General features: G+C 37.0%; 1 protein-coding gene and 1 pseudogene across 6 annotated transcripts in view; both read left to right on the top strand.

The window, feature by feature from the left end:
* UNC5D (unc-5 netrin receptor D) overlaps positions 1-24,719 on the top strand; it is an 821,905-nt gene that overhangs the window by 523,751 nt on the left and 273,435 nt on the right. The gene's annotated exons all lie outside the window — the stretch shown is intronic.
* LOC122743379 lies at positions 7,477-7,824 on the top strand (annotated as a pseudogene).

Genomic DNA, 24,719 nt, shown 5'->3' on the forward strand with positions numbered 1-24,719 from the left:
CTTTGCCAAGAAAATTCCAAATGGGGTCACAAAGAGTTGGATGATGACTGAAAATAACTGAACAACAAGATCCTAGGCAAGTCGTTTAATCTCTATCTGCCTCAATTACCTTACCTGCAAAATGGGGATAATAATAGCCCCTATCTTACAGGATTGTTGTTAGGTTAAAATGAGCTAATTTTTGTGAAGCACTTTGTAAACCTTAAAGCACTCTACAAATGATAGTTATTGTTATCATTATCCTTATCATTACCATTATTATTATATGATACTGCCTTTCTCCCCTTCCCCAAGATAATGGTTAAAAAGACCTAAAAACTCATAATTTCAAAACATTATAAAGGTCCTTCTCATTGATGATACCCAAATATTTGGAATGAGGAGTCATGGGTTCAAATCTAAGCTCTGCCAACTCCTAACTTTGTAATGGTGAACAAGGGATTTCACTTTTCAGAGCATTAAAGCTGAAATCATTGTAATACTCATGATACCTACATCAGAGTTGTTCAAATGCAAATGCTTAAAGCCCTAGAGAAATGTAAATGGCATGTGTTTTTTCTCTCCTTTTTTACCTGGAATATTAGGACTTAAACTCATGTCTGTTCTCTTTATTATTTTTTTCTTTTTTCTAGTTTTTCTTCCCCCTAAAACACTCTGAGTATGTTCCTTTCAGCTCAGGGATTAGGTATAACAACACCTAACATTGTATGAGCCCTGGAGTGATCATTTTTTGATGCTCAAGCAGAAGGTGGCTTTAAAAAGAAAATAGCTTATGGTCATTGACACTTATGGAAGCTGTTTTAATGCTGCATAATCATTGATAAAATACCATTTCTGAGATCTGCAGTGAGGGCCAAATTGTTAGATTTTGCCAGATGTCTTAAGTGATATTAAATTTCACATCTCTGAAGGTCTTCAAGTAAAGGTTTGATGATCATTTATTAATGATATTTAAAAATGCTTTGGGGGGAGGGGGTGCAGCTAGGTGGCACAGTGGATAAAGTACCGGCCCTGGATTCAGGAGTACCTGAGTTCAAATCTGGCCTCAGACACTTGATACTTACTAGCTATGTGGCCCTGGGCAAGTCACTTAACCATCATGGCCCTGTGCAAATAAATAGATAGATAGATAGATAGATAGATAGATAGATAGATAGATAGATAGATAGATAGATAGATAAATAAAAAAATGCTTTAGATATGATTTGGGTGTGGATTGCACTAGATGGCCTCAGGGCAGCTAGGTGCTGCACTGGATTGAGAAGTAGGCCAGGAGTCAGGAAAATTCATCTCCCTCCATGAGTTCAAATCTAATTTCAGATGCTTGCTTGCTAGCTATGTTAATGAACTGGAGAAGGAAATTGCAAACCACTCCAGTATCTTTGCCAAGAAATCCTCAAATGGTATCACAAAGAATCAGACATTACTGAAACAACTGAATGACAAAAAGCCAGCCTCTTGGACCCCATGAGTTAGCAGAAAGTATTGGTCTTAGAGTCAGGAGATACCTGGGTTCAAATCCTAGCTCTGACAAATATTAGCTTTGTGACCAAGGAAAAGTTATTCTGTAAGCTCTGAGCCTGTTTCCTCATCTGCAAAATAAGGATAATAATACCAATCAGTACTTAGTCACATTTTGTTGTAAGGACCCAAAGAAATAATGTGTACAAAGTGTGCTATTAATTGTAAAGCACTATATAAATGTTAACATTTATTCTTGATGTGGGCCCTTCCATCTCTAAAGTCTATCTATAATTAGAATTATAAAATCATAGGGTCATAGACATATTTATTTGAAAGGGACTTTCATGATAGCATGGAAGTAGGCAGTGTTTTAAAACAACTATAACAAATCCACTGTCTCTCCAGCAAAGGAAACTGGATTCAGATCCTATCTCTGAAACACACTGTTTGGTCTTGTCATTGATAACTTCTGAAATCTCTTCCAGCTCTAATAGATGTGACAACAGGTTACTATAGCCCACTCCTAACAGGTCTAAGGACAACTAGGTGGCTAGAGCACCAGGCCTGGGGTCAGAAAGACATGATTTTAAATCCCATCTCAGATATCTACTAGCTGTGTGATCCTGAGCAAGTCACTTAAACCTGTTTGCCTCAGTTTCCTCATCTGTGAAATAATTTAGACAAGGAATTGGCAAATCACTTTAGAATCTTTGCAAAGAAAACCACAAAGGAGGTCACAAAGAGCCATACATGACTGAAAGGACTGAACAGCAACAAAAATCAGGTCAGATGAGCTGATTGTTAAAATTTCATTGTGAGCATTTATGCCTAGAAAATCAGAAAGCACAACAATTCAGGGCTTGATTTACAGTTTGTTGATTGTCTAGACTTCAGAAAGTTATGGAGAAAATGTTAATAATTCAGGTTAAACTTATTAGTGTTTCAGGTGTACTTTTGCCTTTAATCATAGGACTAACTGTTATCCATTTCCCAACATACACCTCCTATATTCCTCTGCTCATGTAATTCAATCCTCTCATTTTACAGATGAGCAATTGAAAACCCAAGAGGTTAAGTGAATGGTCTAAGATGAAGCATGTAATGAGTGATTGAGACAAGATCTAAACACAGCTCAACTCATTCTTAACTGGGTGTTATATCTGAAGCAGAGTTGTCAAGAACCTTAGAATCCATTTACTACAATACCCTCATTTTATATATGAGGAAACGGAGATCCAGGGATATCAATTAGTAGAACCAGGATTCAATCAAAGGCCACACAACTCCAGATCCAAAGTTCTTTTCATTTTGTAAAGGTATATGTAGATAATTAATCATTCTAACACTACCATGAACATTCTTTTTCTGTCCACACACGAACACCCAATACATAGGTGCCAAAGCAGCTTTTCTGTTACTTTTCTTCATTGCTCTGCCCACAAGCATTCCTGATTCTCTCAACTGATAATTATCAGAGAGACAGAGAGGAGGAGGTGGAGAGAGAGAAACAGAGAGAGAAAGAGACAGACAGACAGACAGACAGACAGACAGAGAGAATTTCTCCATTACATTACATTTTTGTCCCAAAGAGAACATGGTATTCAGCCTCTTACAATATCTGAAAAAAGAAATAGAAGAATCTAGATAATCATTAATAAATACAATTCTGGGAGCCAAGATGGTGGAGGAAAGGCATTGAACTCCTGAACTCATGACACGATAGCTCAAAAAAACATCCAAATAACGCCACAGGAAAATGCCTGGAGCAGCAAAACTCACAGAAGAATGTGCTGAAATCATCCTCTAACCAAGAACGGCTTGGAAGGTCTGAAGGAGGGAGCTGCTGTGCTGATACAGGAGTCGAGGCCAACCCCACAGTCACCCTGACACAGATGCAGTCCCAGGAAGGCCTCACCAGAAAAGCAGACCCCCAGAACCTCTGAATCAGCTCTGTTGAAGCACCAGTGTTGTCTGGAACTAAGCTCACAGTCTGGTGAATGGGCTGAGCCCTTGGCAGTGGGGAGACTACAGGAGTCTATGTTGGTGCTGAGGCCGAACTTGGGCTTTTCACCCCTGCTGGGAACCAGGAGGTAGGCTTGAGTAGCAGAGGCCCAGGTTGGGGAGGGGCACAGGCTCATCAGAGCTAACAATCACAACGCACAAAGCTGGTTGATTAGCAAGTTGGTCTGGGGTCATCTAAGGACCAGGGAACAGGCCGGGCAAGGGAAGAACCTGATTCTCCTTAAATCATACCACCTGGGACTTCTTAAACTTGGGATACTGCAATCTGGAAAAAGTGTCCCAATTTAAGGAGCTAAAAGTCTAGTTAAAGAAAGGCAAGATGAGCCAACAGAGAAAGGTGAGGACCATAGAAAGTTTCTTCAGTAACAAGGAAGACCAAGGGGCACCCTCAGAGGAAGATGTCAATATCAGGGCCCCTATATCTAAAGCTTCCAAGAAAAATACGAATTGGTCTCAGGCCATAGAGGTGCTCAAAAAGGACTTTGAAGATAAAGTTAGAGAGGTAGAGTTAAAAATGGAAAGAGAAATGAGGGTGATGCAGGAAAGACATTAGAAAAAAGTCAACAGCTTGAAAAGTTAAATTGGCCAAATAGAAAAGGAGGTACAAAAGCTGTCTGAAGAAAATAATTGCCTAAGAATTAGGATTGAACAAATGGAAGCCAGTGACTTTATGAGAAACCAAGACACAATAAAGCAAATCCAAATGAATAAAAAAATAGAGGGCAATGTGAAATATCTTCTGGGAAAAACTGCCGACCTGGAAAATAGGTCCAGGAGAGATAACTTGAAAATTATTGATGTACCTGAAAACCATGTTCAAGGAAAGAGCTTAGACATTGTCTTCCAAGGTATTCTCAGGGAATATTGCCCTGAAATTCTAGAAGAAGAAGCTAAATTCGAAATTTAAAGAATCCACCAATCACCTCCAGAAGGAGATCCCAAAAGGAAAACTCCTAGAATATTATAGCCAAATTCCAGAGCTCTCAGGTCAAGGAGAAAATATTGCAAGCTGCCAAAAAGAAAGAATTCAAGTATTGTGGAGCCCCAGTCAGGATAGCACAAGATCTAGCAGCTTCTACATTAAAGGACCGGAGGGCATGGAATATGATATTCCAAAGGGCAAAGGAAATGGGATTACAACCAAGAATCACCTACCCAGCAAAACTCAGCATAATCTTTCAGCGGGAAAAAATGGGAATTTAATGAAAAAGAAGACTTTCAGATATTTGTGATGAAAAGACCTGAATTGAATGGCAAATTTGACTTTCAAATACAAGACCCTAGAGAACCATAAAAAATTGGAGCTGGGGGACATACCTGGGGTCATACAGTGGGCGACTGTCTTGTGTCTGAGGCTGGGTTTTGGCTGGGATTCCCCTAGGTCCAGGGAGGATGCTTTGTCCACTGTGTCACTTAGCTAGGTGATGACATCTTTAGGGTTAAATTGAGGGGTGAAGGGAATGAACTGGGGGAGGGGGAAGGGCAGAAGTGAAATCCTACATAAAAGTAACAGGAAAAGGCTTATGGAGTTGGGGAAGAGATGGGAGAGGAACAGGGAAGTAAATGAATTTTACACTCATCAGAAAAGGCTCAAAGGCCTTAAACTCATCAGAGCTGCCTCAAGGAGAGACTAACAGACACACCCATCTGGGTGGAGTAATCTATTTAATCTGGGCAGTAAATGAGCCTAACACTCATCAGAATTGGCTCAAAGACCTCAATCTCATTAGAATTGACTCAAGGAGGGAATAATGTACACACTCAATTGGGGAGAATAATCTCTCTAACCCTGCAGGAAAATAGGAGGGGAAGAGGATAACGAGAGAGGGGCAAAAGAAGGAAGGGCAGAGTGGGGGAGGGGACAGACAGAAGCAAATCCCTTTTGAAGAGTGATAGGATGAAAGAAGATGGATAATAGAATAAATATCATGGGGAAGGGAATAGGATGGAAGGGAAACAGTTAACAATAGTAATCATAAAAAAGAGAAAAGGTGGAGGCTAAGAATTGAGAATCAAGGGAATGTCCATCAATTGAGGAATGATGGAAAAAGCTGTGTTATATGATTGTAGTGGAATGGTCTTGTGCTACAGGAAATGACAAACAGGATGATCCCCCCAAAACCTGGAAAGACTAATGAACATCAATGTATATTGAAGTGAGCAGAGCTGGGAGGACATTGTGCATAGGGACAACAGTATTGTTCAATGAGCAATTGTGAATGACTTACCTACTCTCAGCAGTGCAATGATCCAAGACAATCCCAAGGAACTAATGAGGAAGCTTACTATGCACCCCTATAGAAAGAACTGATAAAAAGAACACTTGTGGATTGTACATATATAACCTGATTGGGATCTTGTGGAGGGGGGAGGAAAGGGAGGGAGGGAAGGAGAAAAATTTGGAACTCTAAATCTTATGAAAATGAATGTTGAAAACTACCCTTACATTACATGTAACTGGAAAATAAAATAAATGTTTGTTGCAATAAATATAATTCCTGGAACTATCGATCGGGCTGTTGTTTCTGGGAATAGTGAATTAAATTTTAGGATTCTGAACTACCTGCCAACTCCAGAGATGACTGTTTTGAGTTATCTTGAATTGGCAGCATAATTTACTAAAAATGTCAAGTATGTGAGTCCATGCTTTGTCACTAATCATGTGATCTTGTAAGAGTCTCAGACTTTTCCTGAATTTTAACTTCCTCATTTATAAAATTGGGACAATAATGTTTGTATTGCCAACCTCACAGGATTATTGGGAAAAAAAACACTCTGAAATTCACAAAGTTGGATTTTTTTAGTGTTATCCTTTTCATGAAACTTAAATATGTTTCCTATGTTTGGATATGGAACACAATTATATAAAAATATATATTCCTTACAATAAGGAGGTTTAAAGGGTTTTGTTCAATGGGAACTGATGATTGTAGTCAAATGTTATTTCCACCAGAATGCAAATGCCTTGAAGTTATGGGGATTTTTTCGTTTTGTTTTTTTATTTATTTTACTTTATTTTATTTTGGTGTGGTTTGATTAACATCCCAGTAACTTAGCACAGTATTTAGCACATAGTAGAAATTTAATAAATGCTTGTTGATTGATTTGTTTGAATAGGTCTTGCCAGAAGCAAATGACAAATTGTTTCTGTGGCCAGAGAGACCTTCTAGACTTTGTATCCTCAAATTTGAGGATTTTTTGTTTTGTTTTGTTTTCTTTTTGTAGAAAACTCTACCATAATAGATGGGGCCAGTAGAGAAAGCTATGTTGAAGTTGCATTGGATGTAAAATCTCACATATACACAGAAAGTACACTTTTATGCATGCTACTAGATAGTGGAAGGGATGTCAATCTGTGTCTGTATTTATTGCAAATACCAGGGATAAAATGAAGCCCTCCCAGGAAAAGTTCCATTTGATATAACTAAAGCAAAGTCAGATCTCATTAGGAGATAGAATTTCTTCTGTGGACTACCAAAGAGTCCAAAGTCCAAAGGAATAATAGCAATTAGGGAAAAACTGGAGGGTGCCATCCAGGGAAGGCTGCACAGAATCAAGAGGCATGGATATTAGTGAAATGACAAAGTGTCAGATGTATACTTCCAAGTCAAGATACCATCCTTTTGTGGTGGCAGGAAGCATTCCTTTACACTGTTCTGGCTGTAGCAAGCTGAAAAAGCTATGGGAGTGAGTAGGTGTTTCTTTCTCTGATCCTTACAACTGATTTGTATTCTTAGTATATCTCAGGCTCAGCCAGTATCCACTAAGTAACACTAAGAAGGTCCAATTCCAGAAGTCCAGGCTGTCATTATGAAAAGTTTATGATGATATCACCAAATAGTATCATGATGATGATTAGACTGACTAAAACAGAGGTAGGGAACCAGAGATAATGAAGCCATTGAAACTGGAATATTAACCTTTCTTGCTTCCTAGCCATCTTGGTGGCAGGTCTCTGGCTGAGAGCCCTCCCACACCGCAGGCAGGAAAATGCTGGCCACAAAGAAGATAAAATTGTCTCTCAAGTCCATCAACTCAAGGCTTCAGTTGGTGATGAAAAGCAGCAAATATATGCTAGGCTAAAAACAGACCCTGAAAATGATCAGACAAGGCAAAGCTAAATTGGTCATCTTGGCCAACAACTGTCCAGCCTTGAGGAAATCAGAGATCGAATATTACGCTATGTTGGTCAAAACTGGCATACATCACTACAATGGAAACAACATTGAATTGGGTACAGCATGTGGGATGTACTACAGAGTTTGTACACTGGCTATCATTGATCCAGGTGATTCTGCTATCATGAGAAGCATTCCAGAACAGACCAGTGAAAAGTAAACTGTTCAAAAGTATCCTTTAATAAACTGGCCAAAGCTTGTTTAAAAAAAAGAACAAAAAGAAACTGGAATATTAGACTGTTATTTGAAAGGTGACTTAAAGACCAATCAACCTACACAAATCCACCCTACAGCCCAAAGTATGTTCTTCCTCTAGAATATTCTTAACAGTAAATGGGTATGACAATGGACAACCCACATAACCTCTCTGGGCTTCAGTTTCCTCATCTGAAAAATTAAATGGTTGGACTAAGATAGCCTCTGAGATCTCTTCTAGTTCTAGATCCATGACTCCTTGATCATCTAATTTCCTCCTGTACATCAATAATAAGAAACTCAATGTGCCCCCCAGGGTTAATTGCTAGAAAATTATTTTTTTTTAATTGAAAGCTTTCTCCCTGAAACTCCTGTCCATTCCTCTATATTTGTATCTCAGGGGTCAAAAAAAAGTTATTCCCTCTTCCACATATCAGTCCTTCAAATACTTGTGGACTATTAAATAGCCAGTTAGTTTTTTCTTTACCAGGTGAAATATTCTCAGTTACTTCACTTCAGTCAGTCTTCTTATAATATGCTTTCTAGTTAACTGTCCATTCTAGTTTTGCTCTTTTGACAGTTCTCATATTTATCCTTACCCAAATGCTTAGCTTCAGTGTAGCTATACTTTCAAAAGACAACACGATGTCCCAAAAGTCTTGGTTCAGTTTTTTTTTGTTTGTTTTGTTTTTTTTTTGTTTTTTTTTTGTTTTTTTTTTTGCAGGGCAATGGGGGTTAAGTGACTTGCCCAGGGTCACACAGCTAGTAAGTGTCAAGTGTCTGAGGCCGGATTTGAACTCAGGTACTCCTGAATCCAGGGCCGGTGCTTTATCCACTGCGCCACCTAGCCACCCCCTGGGTTCAGTTTTAATCTTTAATAGATTAAAAATACAATAAGCCTTTGGGAACACTCGGTATAATGACTGGGAAAACCATCTAGTTAACAATTCAGGAGTCCAGAATACACCATGGGTCCGTAGAAGACATTTCTGTTATTCAATGTTATTTCTATTTTTTTTCTTCTAGCAAGTTCTCACCTATCACATCTAAACCTTTTTCATCCCACAGGTTATGATATTCTCAACCCAGTTAGCTCATTGTTTATATCATCCAAGTTTCAACATTCAATTTATTTTGTGAGAGAAGGATACTAAAGATAATCTCAAGATCCTAGATTCAATCTTAAATTACCTTAGAAGAGTAAAAAAACAACCAATAAGACAAAGAAAAATTGGGTGGGGGGGGGAAGCAAAGCAAACCAAATGAACAAAGAACACTCTTCTCTATGACCACAAATTATACCCTTAGCCAGTGAGAGCTTATAAATCTAGACTCTAACCCAAATTTAATGTAAAGTTTTTGTAGTTTATGGAGTGCTTTTCCCAAATGAGATAATGTATCTGCAGTGCTTCCCAAACATTAAAGTACTATACAAATGTCCGTTATTCTTATTATCACTATCATTATTATCATTTCATTCCTCTCATTTTTATATTCGATGTACTTCCAGTAGAAATGGTACTAGGGAAAATCACTTTTCTACAGTATTGTCCATTTATGTTCAGTGTTAGGTGAATTATTGCACAGAGATATAAAATAATTGATTGTAGGGAATAATTGAATGAAAGTATTGAGATGTATGCTCATCTTCTATAGACTTACTGAAAGCATTTTTGAAACAACTCCAACAATATTCAGGACAATTGAGATGATATCTAAATCCTCATAGTTCTACATACTTTTGCCTTTTTTTGTATCCCTAGCACTTAGCACATTGCCTGGCACATAGTAAGTGCTTAATGAATTTCTATTGATTCTTTGGTTACATCCTCTGTACTTTGAAAGGTTTATTTGTTAAAATTAATTCTAAATAAATTTGTAATTATGAGTACTTGGTATAGTAATAACTAAGAAAAACATTGTTCTTGTATTTTTTATGGATCAATATTGTGTCCAAAGCATTGTTGGCAACAGTTTTGTTTGTAATAATTCTCTAGTTCCAGGACAGTTTTTTGTTTCAATTCTCAAGGATAATTTAAGGGTCTATATATCTAGTTCATGTGTTTCTTCTCAGTTTATGAATAAGAAAATTTCCAGTGTATAATTCCAGTTAGCAGATTATGTCTTTCTAGGTTTGATAAGTGCAAAATATTGGCTCCCTGAAGTGATATGTTACATGGTTTTATGCATAATTCCCATTGATTAATAAATTCAGACTCCTGAAGGATAAACTTTCTGTAATATCTGGTGGCAATGACTTGGCCTTATATCAATGATAAACATTGATCAAATTCACGTGACTAAACCATTTGTTTGACTTGTCTACTTTTTGTTGATTGAGTTCATGTGGAGGTCACCCTATTAGGGCCTCCTGATTCCCCTGGTGGATCTTAGTTTTTTGTTTGTTTGTTTGTTTGTTTTTTTTAATTTTTGTTTTCCATAGGCTCTATCTAATGGTAAATCACCTTCAGTTGAATTCCATAAATCAAGTAGAACATTCCTAATGTCAGTTTTTATGATTAGTCTGTGAAATGATGTCTATTTATTCCAAACATTTTTCTGTGTTTTTAGCCTGTTCATTTTTTCTCTGATTATGACAAAGAACATCTATCAATCATCTTCTTACTTTCTGACAAGGAAATATTAATCTTCCCACTATTACCTTAAGGGGAAGTATCCCTACATTTGTTGTTGTTATTGTTATTGTTATTATTATTATTAACCTCACAAAATTATAGGGAACAACCCACTTTTAGAGATGAAAAACTAATAATGAGATTAAATGACTTCTCTAGGGTCAGATAGCAAGTAGCAAAAACTAGACTCAAATTTAGTAACCCTGATTTCAAATTTCATGTACTATTCAATGTTTATCATACTGAACAAGATAAGTGATCAGCAATGGTTGAGTGGAAATCCATCAATAGTAATAATTCAAGGCCTGAGGTCATGATGAAGGGTCGAGGCTATCATCTACTGGCTAGGCAACATGGGATACACTACTGTCAAAAAAGTGCTGACTTGGTCACTTATCTTGTCAGGTGCTAGAATGAGAGTCTGTTACTGTAATTGTGAAGGAACCGAGGCTCTGACATTTTGTTCTCTATAAAATACGATTATATACACCTTGAACAAAATTCAGCAAAATTCAGATACACATTCTGATTCTGTCCATGCTTTCTCATGCATGGATGTCATGAATCAAAATTATGCCTATGTCTCTGTTATTTCTATTTATTTGATCTCATCAACCCAGTGTCACTCAAATCTTTGCTGTTCCTCAAACCAGACACTTCATCTCTTGGCATTGAGAATTTTCTCTGGTTGTCCCCCATGCCTGGAATGCTCTCCCTCCTTATCTCTGTATACTGCCTTCCCTGACTTCCTTTAAATCCCAACTATATTCACAACTTCTACAGGAAACCTTTCCCAACCTCTTTTCTAGTGCTTTCCCTCTCAATGATTTCCTATTTATCCTTTATCATACTACAGTATGATAAAGTAGTATAATGTAGTATGTATTATGTATATATTTTTCATGCATTAATGCATATATAAATACACATATACATATATAAATACATATATGTATGTATGTGTGTGTGTAATTTGCTTATTGTCTTTTTGTGAGGCAAAAAAGCAGGGGCTGTCTTTTGTTTCTTTTGATAGCCTGTGCTTAGCACAGGACCTGGCACATCATAGGTACATAATAATATTTATTGATTGATTTACACAAATTGTTTTCTTTTTCCTTTACTTCTCTTTTGTTTTCCTCCCTCAATCATCTTGTACCCATAGTAATATTGCCCAGGACAATTAGAACCAGATGTGTTTTTTTTTCTAATTTGCTATTTGAATTCTCTCTTTTTTTTTTCTATTTAGCAAAATTCAGGGAGCTACTTCTGAAGATGTTCTTTGGAAAAGAATATACTGAGACTGTGCATGTCTCCATACATTAGCAGGGTGTATTGATGCTTTGAGAAAGAAAAGTAAGAGAGGTTGAAAGAGATATGGAAAGGGAGATGGAGGAAGGGAAGGAGGGGGAAAAGGGAAGAGAGATGAAAGGAGAAAGAATATTAAAACAAATTAGAATTTTTAAAAATGGATGCACTGTTTTTGATTGCTATAATTATGATAATAATAATGAAGATGATGATGATATTTAGAGCTAGAACAAAACTAAGAAATAATTTTTCAAATTTCTTTATTTTTTATTTGGGGACACTGAGGCCCAGAGAAGTTAAGCAATTTGCCCAAGGTTACACAGGTACAAGTATCAAGAAGCAAAGCTGGAATTCAAACTAAATTCCAGTACTCTTTCTACTATACAGGGTCTTTGTGTTTGAGAACCTTTGAATTACTTAGGTGCCTACCCCTACCTCTCATCTCTTGGCTTGACCTAACAACTGTCCCAGACCCAGACTATAGTGAACTTCACCAAACAACCCTTCTGCCAGTGAGTCCCAAAAGGGTTATGTAACAGGTCCCTGAAGGACACAGGCTCCATTTAACTGTTATTTTTCTGTTTTATGGATTAGTATTTCCTACCTCATTATCTCTTATTCCTGTGCCCCATTCTCATCCAGGTATGCTCTAGCCTTTTTCTACCTCTATTGCATTCTACCTCCTTGTCCATTACCCCAGTAGAAGCCCTGTTCTATTATTAACAAACTCCTATTTTATTGTGATTCTCTTCCTCCCACACCTTTTCTGCCCTCTGTCACTCATGGAACACTGTACTATATACCTGACCACCGCTTCTTGTACCGGTCTTTTCTTATCTTGTCTCCCAATGCATTCGATCTGAAATAGGAATCAAGATAGGATAGGGTAAGATCTTTTTCCTCATTTCCACTTTCAAACTCTCTCTAAGCCTCTATGACTTAGTACTTCTCCTTTTTCGAGGCTCCATTCCTCCATTCATTCACATCTCTATATCCAGATCTTCATTTAAATATTCTTTTGTCCTTCAGGTGATTTCCTCTGATTTCTCAAAGTATTCTATGTAAGGTTTACTGTCTTCCTCTTCACCCAAATCTCTGTTGTCATACTCAAAGCCTTCAGTATATGTCTCAATATTCCCTCAAACACAGTTTTCATTGCCCTCAACTCCCATGACCCGTGAAAATTGTTTATATTTTGGATCAAAAGCTCTTAACTGAGGTAGGGGACAGAATCTGTGAATATTTTTAAAAGTTTATATAACTTTCAATATAATTGGTATCTTTTGAAATCCTGTAAGTTTCATATGTTTAAAATTATTATTCTGGGAAGGGGTCCATAGTCTTCAGCCGACTGCAAAAGGGGTCCATGACACACACGCAAAACATATTAACCCCTTTATTAAATCTTAGTACTATTCACAACTGTGTTCCCTCTATACCCCTGAGGTGTACTATTTTCACTCTGAATGTTAACAATGACCACACCTCCTAGATATTTTCTCCACCCTTGACTGCCACAACACTGCTTTCTTGTGCATGGTTCTCCTGATAATTCCTGTTTTCTTTGCTGAATTAACATTCATTTCTCCTCCTACAATGGGCCTTCCCTATGATCCTAGTTTGGCTTCACTTCTCTGTCTACACCCTCTTGGTCATGTCCACAAAGATGACTCCTTATGTAACCAGCCCTGACCTCTCTCCTGTTCTCTTGGCCCACATTGCCAAATATCCAAAGGACATTTCCTATAGGAGGCACCACTGTATCTCAAACTCAGTAGAACTTAATATCCCCCCCCCAAAAAAAACCCCAAAACTCTCTCCCTCTTCCACATTTTTTGATATAGGTAGAGTCCTCATTGACTAATTCCCTTCCTTCATACTCCATATCCAAAAAGTTGCAAAGTCTTGTCAATTCCACATCCACAGAATATCATCATGCTTACTTACTTGCTATTCTTTTCCCACTAAACTCCAACTTCATGACATTGTACTGACTCTTCTCCAAGCCTGAGGATGGTCTTGCTTCTTTCTTCTTGTATGTTTTGTCTTCCTTCAAGACTGAGTTCAAATATCACCTTCTTTAAGATGCCTTTCATGGTCTGGCTAACTTCTACTGCTTCCCCCCTTTCCCCCTCCACCCCCTGCAAAGATTACCTTCCATCTACTATATACTTACTTATATGTTGTCTCCCTTCATTAGATTATGAAGTCCTTGAGGGCAGGGACATTATTTTTTCTTTTTTGTCTCTCTTTGTATCTACAGTACTTAGCAAATGTACTGACACAAATTAAGCAATTAATAATTACTTTTTGACTGACTGACATTGATGCCTCGCTTTTTTCTATTCATGAGGCTAGTACCCTAATTAAGACCCTTATTACCTTATGAAATATTCTCTTAATTATTTTCCCTGCTTTCATTCTCTCACCTTTCCCATCTATCCAAAATAACCTCCTTAAGAAGGATGTCTCCCCTCCCCATCCCATCCCTGACCCCCAAAAGTATGTCTGTTACTTTCATTGTCAAAAAAATTCTTCAAAGGGGCAGCTAGGTGGCACAGTGGATAAAGCACGGCCCTGGATTCAGGAGGACCTGAGTTCAAATACGACCTCAGACACTTGACACTTACTAGCTGTGTGACCCTGGGCAAGTCACTTAACTCCAATTGCCTCACCAAAACAAAAACAACTTCAGTGGTTTTCCATTATCTCTAGAAAAAATTCAAATTCCTCAGCCCCTTAGCATTTAAATCACTCCACAATCCGGCTTCAACCCACCTTTATAGGTACAATTTACATTTATCTCTGTCATGTTTTCTGTGTTCTAGCCAAATCAGCCAGCTAGTTATTCCCTAAACAGAGTGTTCTGTGGACCAATAACTGAGCCTTCATTTGGTTACAGCTGGAATAAGTGTCCTCATTACCTCAGTTTCTTAGGATATTAAGCTCCAACACTGCACATCTCAAGTGCCCCTTCCTAATACTTCCCCAAATTTATTATCTTTCCTTCCTCAAATAACGTTTTTTTTTTTTTACTTATCTGTGTACATATTGTATCTTAACATTCTTCCTACCCCTCAATATAAAGTAGTGTAATGATTGGAATGACACCACCTGCTAGAGAGCTACTGTAGGAAAGCTCCGCCATGAGGAGAAGGCGTCTGAGAGCAAGCTATGTGGTCAGGTCCTTGGCATCAGGAAGTGGCATTTGCTCGTGGGTGCTGTCTATCAAGGCTACCAGCCAATTAGCTTGGAGATGTGTGGGTATGTGGATGGGATGTTGCCAGTTTCACAGAAAGCTTGTGGGATGAAGGAGGTGTGGCTCTTGCTCTTTCTTCTGGACTCTCATGGAGAGTGGAGTTAAAATGCGACCGCCCTTTGATAGATAGATGAATCTAGGCTTCTTTCTCTCTCTCTTCACCAAATTCTTATTCTCCTTAATAAATGCTTAAAAGTCTAAACTCTTTCTAAAGCTTCTAATTTATTTGCAACCATTCATTAGATATTTTAGACAGACTAGCTAGAATTTTAGCTCCTTACAGTAGCTCCTTGAGGGTAAGGATCATTTGTCTTTATGTTCTTGGTACCTAGCATTGAACTTTCCTCACAGTAGTGTAGATTCAGTTGTTTAAAATAAATAATAAGGGGCAGCTAGGTGGCACAGTGGATAAAGCACCGGCCCTGGATTCAGGAAGACCCGAGTTCAAATCCAACCTCAGACACTTGACACTTACTAGCTGTGTGACTCTGGGCAAGTCACTTAACCCTCACTGACCCGCAAAAACAAAAACAAAAACCAAAAAACAAAACACTATTAAACTAAATAAAACTAATAATAATAATCTGAAGCATAGTTTTCCTGTGATGACAAGTATTGAAAGAAAAGCATAATTCATGTCTGTACTAAGTATAGAATTGTAGCCTACTAAATATCTAAACACAGAGAACAGAGTTTTGGTTTTTTGTTTATTTGTTTTAAATGACTGGCAGTCTTGGACTGCTGTTATTCTCTGATTTCTAGGAGACCTTCAACCTAGACTTGGGATCATTATAACTGCACATGTTACTTCTCATAACTTTTAAAAGAGAAGAAGTGCCCTGGACTCACTGTGGTTTGGGGGAATATCACATTAAACCAAACTGGGTAATGATTACTTTATCTGTAAAATGAAGAGATTCCAGGTCTTAAGCAGCCAATCAAACAGTTGCTTAGGATTTGATATAGAAATTAAGTAATGCAAGTGGATTAAGAAATAACATGAAAAAAAAGATAATAAAAAGAAGCAACATGGTGAGGCAGCTAGGTGGCACAGTGGATAGAGCACTAACCCTTAATTCAGGAGGAACTGAGTTCAAATCTGGCCTCAGACACTTGACATCTACTAGTTGTGTGACCCTGGGTAAGTCACTTAACCCTAATTGCTTCACCAAAAAAAAAAAAAGGCAACATGGTATAATGAGGAAAGTATTAGATTTGGATTTAGAAGACTTGGGTTTTAATCCTTCCTGTGCTACTTGCTACATAGATGACTTTGGTTTTTCATTTGAATTGTATGGGCCTTGGTTTCCTTATCTGCAATGGAAAGAGGAAAGTGGGATCAAGTCCCGCCTCTGAGTTTACCATCTATATATCCTTGGGCAAATCAACTAATCTCCCTATGCCTCAGTTTCCTCATCTCAAAAATGAGGAGATTGGATTCATATAACTCCCAAGTTCCCTTCCAGTTCTGTATCTAAGATATTATGACTAGATGCTAGCTACAGTAGCTTGCTGTTGGAAAAAAAAATCTGTGATTTCATGAATAGTTTAAGTGTGAATAGTTGTTTCCATAGAGCTTTGACCTCAGTATCCCATTGCTCTTGGCTTTCTCATAGAGCCTATTTAAATAACATTTTTGTTATAGCAGTTCTCTCCTATTTAATATGATTTCACATTAGCTAGAAAAGAAGCCCCACTGTAACATTTGTCCAACACCTGCATTGTGAGTTGGGTTTCTAATGGGGGCCCAAAAGCATTTGCACTCTACATGCATCTGGCATTGTGAGCCATCCTTCACGCTCATCATAAAAGTCTTGCCAATATTCTCAGGTTCAAGCACAAAAATCTATTGCATTCCCACAGAGCAATCAGAGGCTCCTTGCACTGAAGACCAAGAACCAGCTATAACCAAACTATTTATTCTGATATCTGTGCACATTGGATGAAACCAGTGGTGAATCTATAACCTTGCTGTCACTGATTCTGTATTTATTCTGTGCCTGAGTATCTCTCTTTTTCCCGAGTCAGGTCAGAATTCAGTCATCTGCCCAAGATGCATTTATTTCCTCATTGGAAGTGACCATGTTAGATCCAGGGCCTATTAAACATGCATCACTTTTATGGTATAGATGTACCCCGAGAATCTTACCTTTGGGGCCAACACTGCATATTGTGTGGTAGTGGATACAGGTCTTTTTCATAAGAAGAACTTAGTTGCTTTTCACCTCATATGCTTCTCTTATTCTAGCATGCATACAAATAACTTGTGAGTTCTAAAAGGGTAGCCTCTTAGAGGAGACATAATATTTCTCTTTGTCACCTATTACTTTGAATGGACATATTATTAGCCAATTCCCCATTTGCCTGAATCTAGCCTTTAAATTTTGTTGTTGGAACAATTAAAAATAATCAAACAAAAATATGAAATGACTATAACAATGTAAATAAAAAGAACAATCACAAAACAATTGAATTTGCAAAATTACAAAACCATCTCAAACACAAAGTGAAGCTATGAGAAGAAACCTCCACCCTCTCCTTTGTAGAAGTGAGGTCCTCAGGAATGGAACTGCATATATATTCAGAGGCTTTTGATCTACTGATGAGTTTTGTTGATTGCTTTTATTCTCTCCTTCCTTTTTGTCCCTTCAAAATATTCTTTGTTATAAAGAAAGCTCTCTTGGAGGGAGAAGGGGAAGAATACAAAAGGTGTAATGATGTAAAAACAAATAATAGCCATAACAATTTCTTAGAAAATACCAAAAAAATCTAGTTTCCTTAAATAATTTTCAAATTTTCCTTTTTGTGGTTGCTTATTTCTATTTTTACTAGTTGTAATTATGATACTATGGTAAGATAACTGAAAAAGGAGTTAAAAAATTAAGTTTCAAACTGGCTCTGACACCTATGCATCATTGCGCAAGTCTCTTGGTTCTCTGGGTGTTGTTCTTCCTCTACAAAATATTGTTTAAATTTTCTTTTTAAGTCCTCCTTAGCTCAAAACCCCATGATCCAAAGAGAAACATTATGGTATAAAAGAAAGAATGTGATTTAAAAAAAAAAAAAAAAGAAGAAAGTATCCAAAAGCCTTGTGTTCAAATACTGATAATGACATTTGCTACTTTGTGCCTCTGATTTTTGGTTTCCTCATCAATGAAAAAGAATAATACTGATGTTATTTACTTCATGGAGTTGCTGTGAGGAAAACTGTGTATAAATCTCAAAACACTATAAGCATGAAAGTCATTATTATTACAAATAATATAGGCCAAGAGTAGCTAGGTGGTGCAATGGATAGAGCACCAGCTCTGGAGTCAGGAGGACCTGAGTTCAAATCCGGCCTCAGACACTTGACACTTACTAGCTGTGTGACCCTGGGCAAGTCACTTAACCCCAATTGCCACACAAAAACCAACCAAACAAACAAACAATATAGGCCAGTAGATATGGTCTCTATTTTCTAAGGATGATTTTCTATTAATAATTTCTTAGGATAAACAGTTTACAAATTATTACTCATGACTCTAACTCTAAAGAAAATAGGATAGGATCAGTCAACAAATATTTATTAAACACCTGCTATATGCCAGGTACTGTGTTAAGTCCTGGGGATTTAAAGAAAGCCAGCGGGGCATCTAGGTGGCGCAGTGGATAGAGCACCAGCCCTGAAGTCAGGAGGACCTGAGTTCAAAATCCGGCCTCAGACACTTGACACTTACTAGATGTGTGACCCTGGGCAAGTCACTTCACCCTGTTTGCCTCAGTTTCTTCATGTGTAAAGTGAGTTGGAGAAGTAAATGGCAAACCACTCCAGCCACTCTGCCAAGAAAACCCCAAACGTGGTCAGAAAGAGTTGGACATTACTGAAAAAAAATTACCGACAACAAAAAGATAGTCTCTGCTCTCAGGGAGCTCATAGTCTACAACATACAAACAAGTACTTACAAATGAATTTTTTATAAAATAAAGTACAACCTAAAATAAATTGGGGTTAGTCTCAGAGAGAAGAATCTGAGATTAAGGAGGACTGGGAAAGTCTGTTTGCATAAGAAGAGACAGACTTTAGGTGAGACTTGAAGGAAGTCAAGAAAGCCAGGAGGCAGAGATGAAGAAGGACAGACTTAAGAAAGGGAGAAAACCACTGAAAATGCTACAGTACATTTTAAAATGGCAAAACTTGCAAAGTAGAAACACAGAAATAAAACACATTCTCACTAATGCAATGGCTAACATCTTTGAATCACAGAGTCTCCTAGCATTGATGAGATAGCACCTATTAGAGCTATTATGAATTCATTATCAGGTCTTACAGTGATGTAAATTCATCCTTTTGATGGAATTAAGCACATTTAAAGAAACATACTGAATACCAAAAGACCAGAAAGCAAGTCTCTCAGTTTGGAAAGGTTACAACTAATATAGGGGATTAGGGAAGACAGGAAGATAAAGGAAAAATAATAATGATTCACATAGTTTTCCAGAATTTTAAAAATAGGCCACCTATTAAGTTGATTTTTGGCCTACTTTCTACCTTTGGTTTCATGCAGATATTTCATACTATCCTGGTGCTATAGAAAATAAAATGAATAAAGAGTCAGGATACCTCCCTTAGAAAAAGTCCTGGTTCTGCCATTTTTTTCACTACGTGACCTTCTCTCTGGCCCTCAGTTTTCCCATCTGTAAAATGAGGGTGTTGAACTAGGCAGTCCAAGAAGTTTTTTCCTACTGGAATCACCTATGTGAATGTGAAGTTAATAGAAGTTCCCCTTATACTCATGTCAAGACATGCAGACTATGCTCTTCATTTTGGTGGGAAGATTGGAACTGACCCCATCTTCCTCTCCACTGGCCTCCTCTTTCCTGAAGCCCTCAGCATTTTGAGAAGTTATATTCTAAGGAATGTTTCTGAGTAGCAAGTGATCATACATAAGGTATAGTTGGTTTGTTTGTCAAGATCCATTGACGTGAAACAGGAGAATTGATGGTACTCTCTATGGCAGTTTCAGGTCTCGGTAAGAGGTTGAACATCATTGTGCCTCTTTGGAAAACAGGATAAAACTTCTTAGTCATAAGAAATCATCTATAGTAGAATAGTACCAGTTCATTGACCAAAGCTGACCCAAGACACCAAATTGAAAAGGTGTCTCCTATATTGTCAGGTTTGGTAGAGATTTTAAGGTTAGTGATCAAGTAGAAAAGAATAAGAATTCAATATTATACTAGAAATGCAAGATACGGCAATAAGACAAGAAAAATCAATTGAAAAAATAAGCATGGGCTATGGAAAAATATAATTATTACTTTTTGCGAGTGATATGATTGAATATTTAGAAAATGCTATAGAATCAACTAAAAAACAAGTCAAAACAATTAACAATTTTAGCAAAATAGCAGGACATAAAATAAACCCACACAAATCAGCAGCATTTCTATATACTACCAACAAAACCCAGCAGGAAGAGATAGAGAAATTCCATTAAAAGACCTTCAGATAATATAAAATATTTGGGAGTCTACCTGCCAAGACACACCCAAAAACCATATGAATGAAATCACAAAGCATTCTCTACACAAATATCGATCTAAATTCTTTGAAAAAATATTAATTGCTCATGGGTAGGTCAAGCCAATATAATAAAAATAACAAACTACCTAAATTAGTTTATTATTCAGTGCCATATTAAACTACCAAAAAAAAAAACACTTTATAGAGCTAGGGGAAAAATAATTTAAAAAATCATCTGGAGAAACAAAAGGTCAAAACTATCAAGGAAAGCAATAGGTAAAAAAGAGTCTGGTAGCACCAAATCTCAAACAATACTACGAATCAATAATCATTGAAACAATTCGTTACTGGATAAGAAACAGAGTGCTGGATCAATGGAATATGTTAGTTACACAATATGCAGAACCTAATGAAAATAGTAGCCTAGAGTTTGATGAACCCTAAGAGGCTAGCTATTGGGGAAAGAACTATGTAATAGAAACTGCTAGGAAAAAATGGAAAATATTCTGACAGAAATTAAATATAGATCAATATCTCACACCATATACCAAGATAAGCTCAAAATGGATGCATGATTTAGAAATAAAGGATGATGTTGTAAGCAAATTAGGAAAATATGGGGAAAATTACCTTTCAGACCTTAGAATAGGGGAAAAGTTCAAGATCAAACAAGAGATATAGCATTCACAGGAGATAAAATGGTTATTTTGATTACATAATATTTAAAAGGTTTGAGCAAACAAAACTAATGCAGTTAAAATTAGAGGAAAATGAAGAAGCTGGGGAAATGTTTATAATTTCTCTGATAAAGATCTCATTTCCCAAATATATAGAGAACGGGAACCAAATTTATAAAAATAGGAACCATTCCTCAAATGAAAAATGGTCAAAGGATACAGACAGTTTTCAGAGGAAGAAATCAAAGCCATAAATAATTATATGAAAAAATACTTTAGGGGCAGCTAGGTAGTATAGTAGATAGAGCACCAGCCCTGGAGTCAGGAGTACCTGAGTTCAAATCCGGCCTCAGACACTTAACACTTACTAGCTGTGTGACCCTGGGCAAGTCACTTAACTCCAATCACCTCACTAAAAAAAAAAAAAAAAAAGGAAAAAAACCTTTAAAAAACTAATAATTAAAGAAATACAATTTAAAAATTTTTGTTACTACCTCACACCCATTATATGGGCTAAGATGATAGAAAGAAATGAAAAATGCAAAAAGTGATTTGGCAAAATGGGTACACTAATGCATTGTTGTTGGAACTGTGAACTAATTTAGCCATTCTGGAGGTGGGGAATGGCACTGTGCCCCTAGAGTTACAAAATTGTGCATACCCTTTGACCCAGAAATACTGCTACGAGGTCTATATTTTAAGGAGATTAAGGAAAAAGAAAAAATTCCCCAAATGTACAAATACATGTATAGCAGCTCTTTTCATAGTGGCAAAGAATTATAAACTGAGGAGATGCCTATCAATTGAGAATGGCTGAACAACACATATGTGTGTATGTATATGTACAATGTATATGCATATATATATATATATATATATATATATATATATATATATAGAGAGAGAGAGAGAGAGAGAGAGAGAGAGAGAGAGAGAGAAAGAGAGAGGGAGAGAGAGAGGTAGGGAGGGAGGAGATAGGGATAGGTATAAGGATAGAGATAGAGATGATATAAAGATATATAGAGATATATAGATATATATGTGTCTGATGAAATATTATTATGCTGTACAAAATGATGGAGGATGCTTTCAAAAAGTCCTGGGAAGATTTATGTGAACTGATGCAGTAGATGGACTAGATGTGAAATGATCAGAACTGGAAGAACAATCTACATAGGAACATCAATATTGTAATAAACTATGAAAGATGTAGTAACCCTGATCAGTACAGTGTTCTACCACAACTCCAGAGGACTCATGCCATAAAATGCTATCCTCCTCCACATAAAGAATGATATATTTAGAATATAGACTAAAGAATATTTTTTTCTTTCTGTATTTTCCTTCTTTGAGGGGGGAGGGAGGAGCAGGGAGGAACATAGCTGATATGGAGATATATTTCTGCATGACTATATATATATAATGGGTATCACATTATATATATATATATATATATATATTTATATATATTTATGGATATATATAATGGATATCACATTGCTTGCCTTTTCAATTTGTGAGGGTGGGGGCGGAAAGAGAGATAATTTGGAACTGAAGATAAGTAGAAAATTTCTTAGAAATAAAATATCCTATCAAAAGCAAGAGTAAGGAGAATAAGCTACTTTGTTTCCTCTCTAAATCTTTGAGTACCAATCAATCACTCCACACATATTTATTAGTGCTATTTATATGATGGGCAAATATAAAGAATGAAATAATTCCTACTCTCAAAGAACATGTATTTTACCATGAAGGTAAGAACTATTTCTTCAAAATTCCTAGGCTACAATTGAAGAATGATGAATAATGAGTTAGAAGCTTTAGTTCCAGTCTCAGCTCTCTTAGCTTTCTGATTTTGTACAAATCCTTTAATCTTATAAGCTCTTAGTAAGTGTGTCAGGCCAGATTTGAACTCATGAAGATGAGTCTTATGGCCAAGCATAGTATTTTATACTAGAAGTAACAGGGAGTCACTGAAACTTCCTAAGGGGGAGGTTGACATGGGAAAATCTTTGCTTTGTCAATTGGGCAACTGTTTGGAATATAGACCAAAGTGGGGTGAGGCTAGACAAAGGAAACTAAATAGGAAACCATTTCAATAGTCTAGGTGAGATGCAGTGAGTGCCAAATTTAGGATAGTTATGGTATGAATGAAAAGATGGGGAAAGAATATGGTAGATACTAAGGAGATAGAATCTATCAGACTTATTAGTCAGTTGTCTATGAGGGTGGGGAATTAGAGGAATTTGAGCACATTTACAGCTCCAAATCTAGACGCCTTTTCCCAAAACTGCCATAGCTTCACTTTCTGTCCCCAATCTTCCGATGACCATCTTCACCAAACTTAGCCAAACTAGATCTCAGACAACAGACACTTGGTCTGTTTTTATTCTTTATAGAACCTGTTGTTAGTATTCAGTCATTCAGTTGTGTCTGACTCTTCACGATGCCATGAACCACACTTTCCAAGGGATTTTCTTGGCAAAGATACTGGAATTGTTTGTCATATTTTTCTCCAATGGATTAAGGCAAACAGGGTTAAGTGACTTGACCATGGTCACAGAGGTAATAAATGTCTGAGGCCACATCTGAACTCAGATTTTCCTGACTCCGTGCCCAGTACTCTATTCACTGAGCCATCTAGCTGCCACTTGGTAGGATTTACCACATTCAATAATCTATTAGTATAGAACACAAGGTCACCTCTATGTCATAATTAAATCCTGGAGGAAATTTTAGTGGAGGAAAAACTGATATAGAAGCAAATCACTATGCTAATGTCCTTTATAAAATAATTTGTTCTCTTAAGTCTGTAGTTCCCCCTAGTCTTGCCCCACTATTCCCTCAAGGAGAGGCTAGATGACCACTTATTTAGAGACACTGAATACAGGGTGCCAGGTACAGGTTGAACTAGTGACAAACAAGACATCTTTCAGACCTGAGGTTCTGTGATTCCAAGGTAATCCTTCCCTCTGAATTGCACTGTACATTTGTTCAGAAAGCTTTTTCTTCACAAATAGTACAAAGATACACTATAACCATAGTCTAGGTTGTAAAAAAATTAATTATTCATAACTATAACTAACCTGGAAAACTATAATAATTGGACTTATGAAAAATTATGATTATATGAAAACTTATAGGATTAGAAAAATTATAAGTCCCATCTGGGTTGCCATTCAAATGTTAGAATATTTTTAAATTGACTAGCCTAATTCTATGGATGACTAATTTGGGGACTTGTGACAATTTGGCTATCTGACTGCGTTTAATATGGGCTGTTTATAAAGTTCTACCACACTGCTCCACTCCCAAATTGATATGCAAAATATTAAGAAGCCTCTTAACTAAATAATCAAAGCAGAGTTTATTTATGAGATACTATTTCAAATTAGGAATACAGGAAAATAAAATGTGCAACCTGACTGCTTTCCTGTGGTCTCTTTCCACTGCATGTCTTTCCCACCTGCTGCT

Source organism: Dromiciops gliroides, chromosome 2 (assembly GCF_019393635.1).
Source record: "Dromiciops gliroides isolate mDroGli1 chromosome 2, mDroGli1.pri, whole genome shotgun sequence".
Taxonomy (NCBI): Eukaryota; Metazoa; Chordata; class Mammalia; order Microbiotheria; family Microbiotheriidae; genus Dromiciops; species Dromiciops gliroides.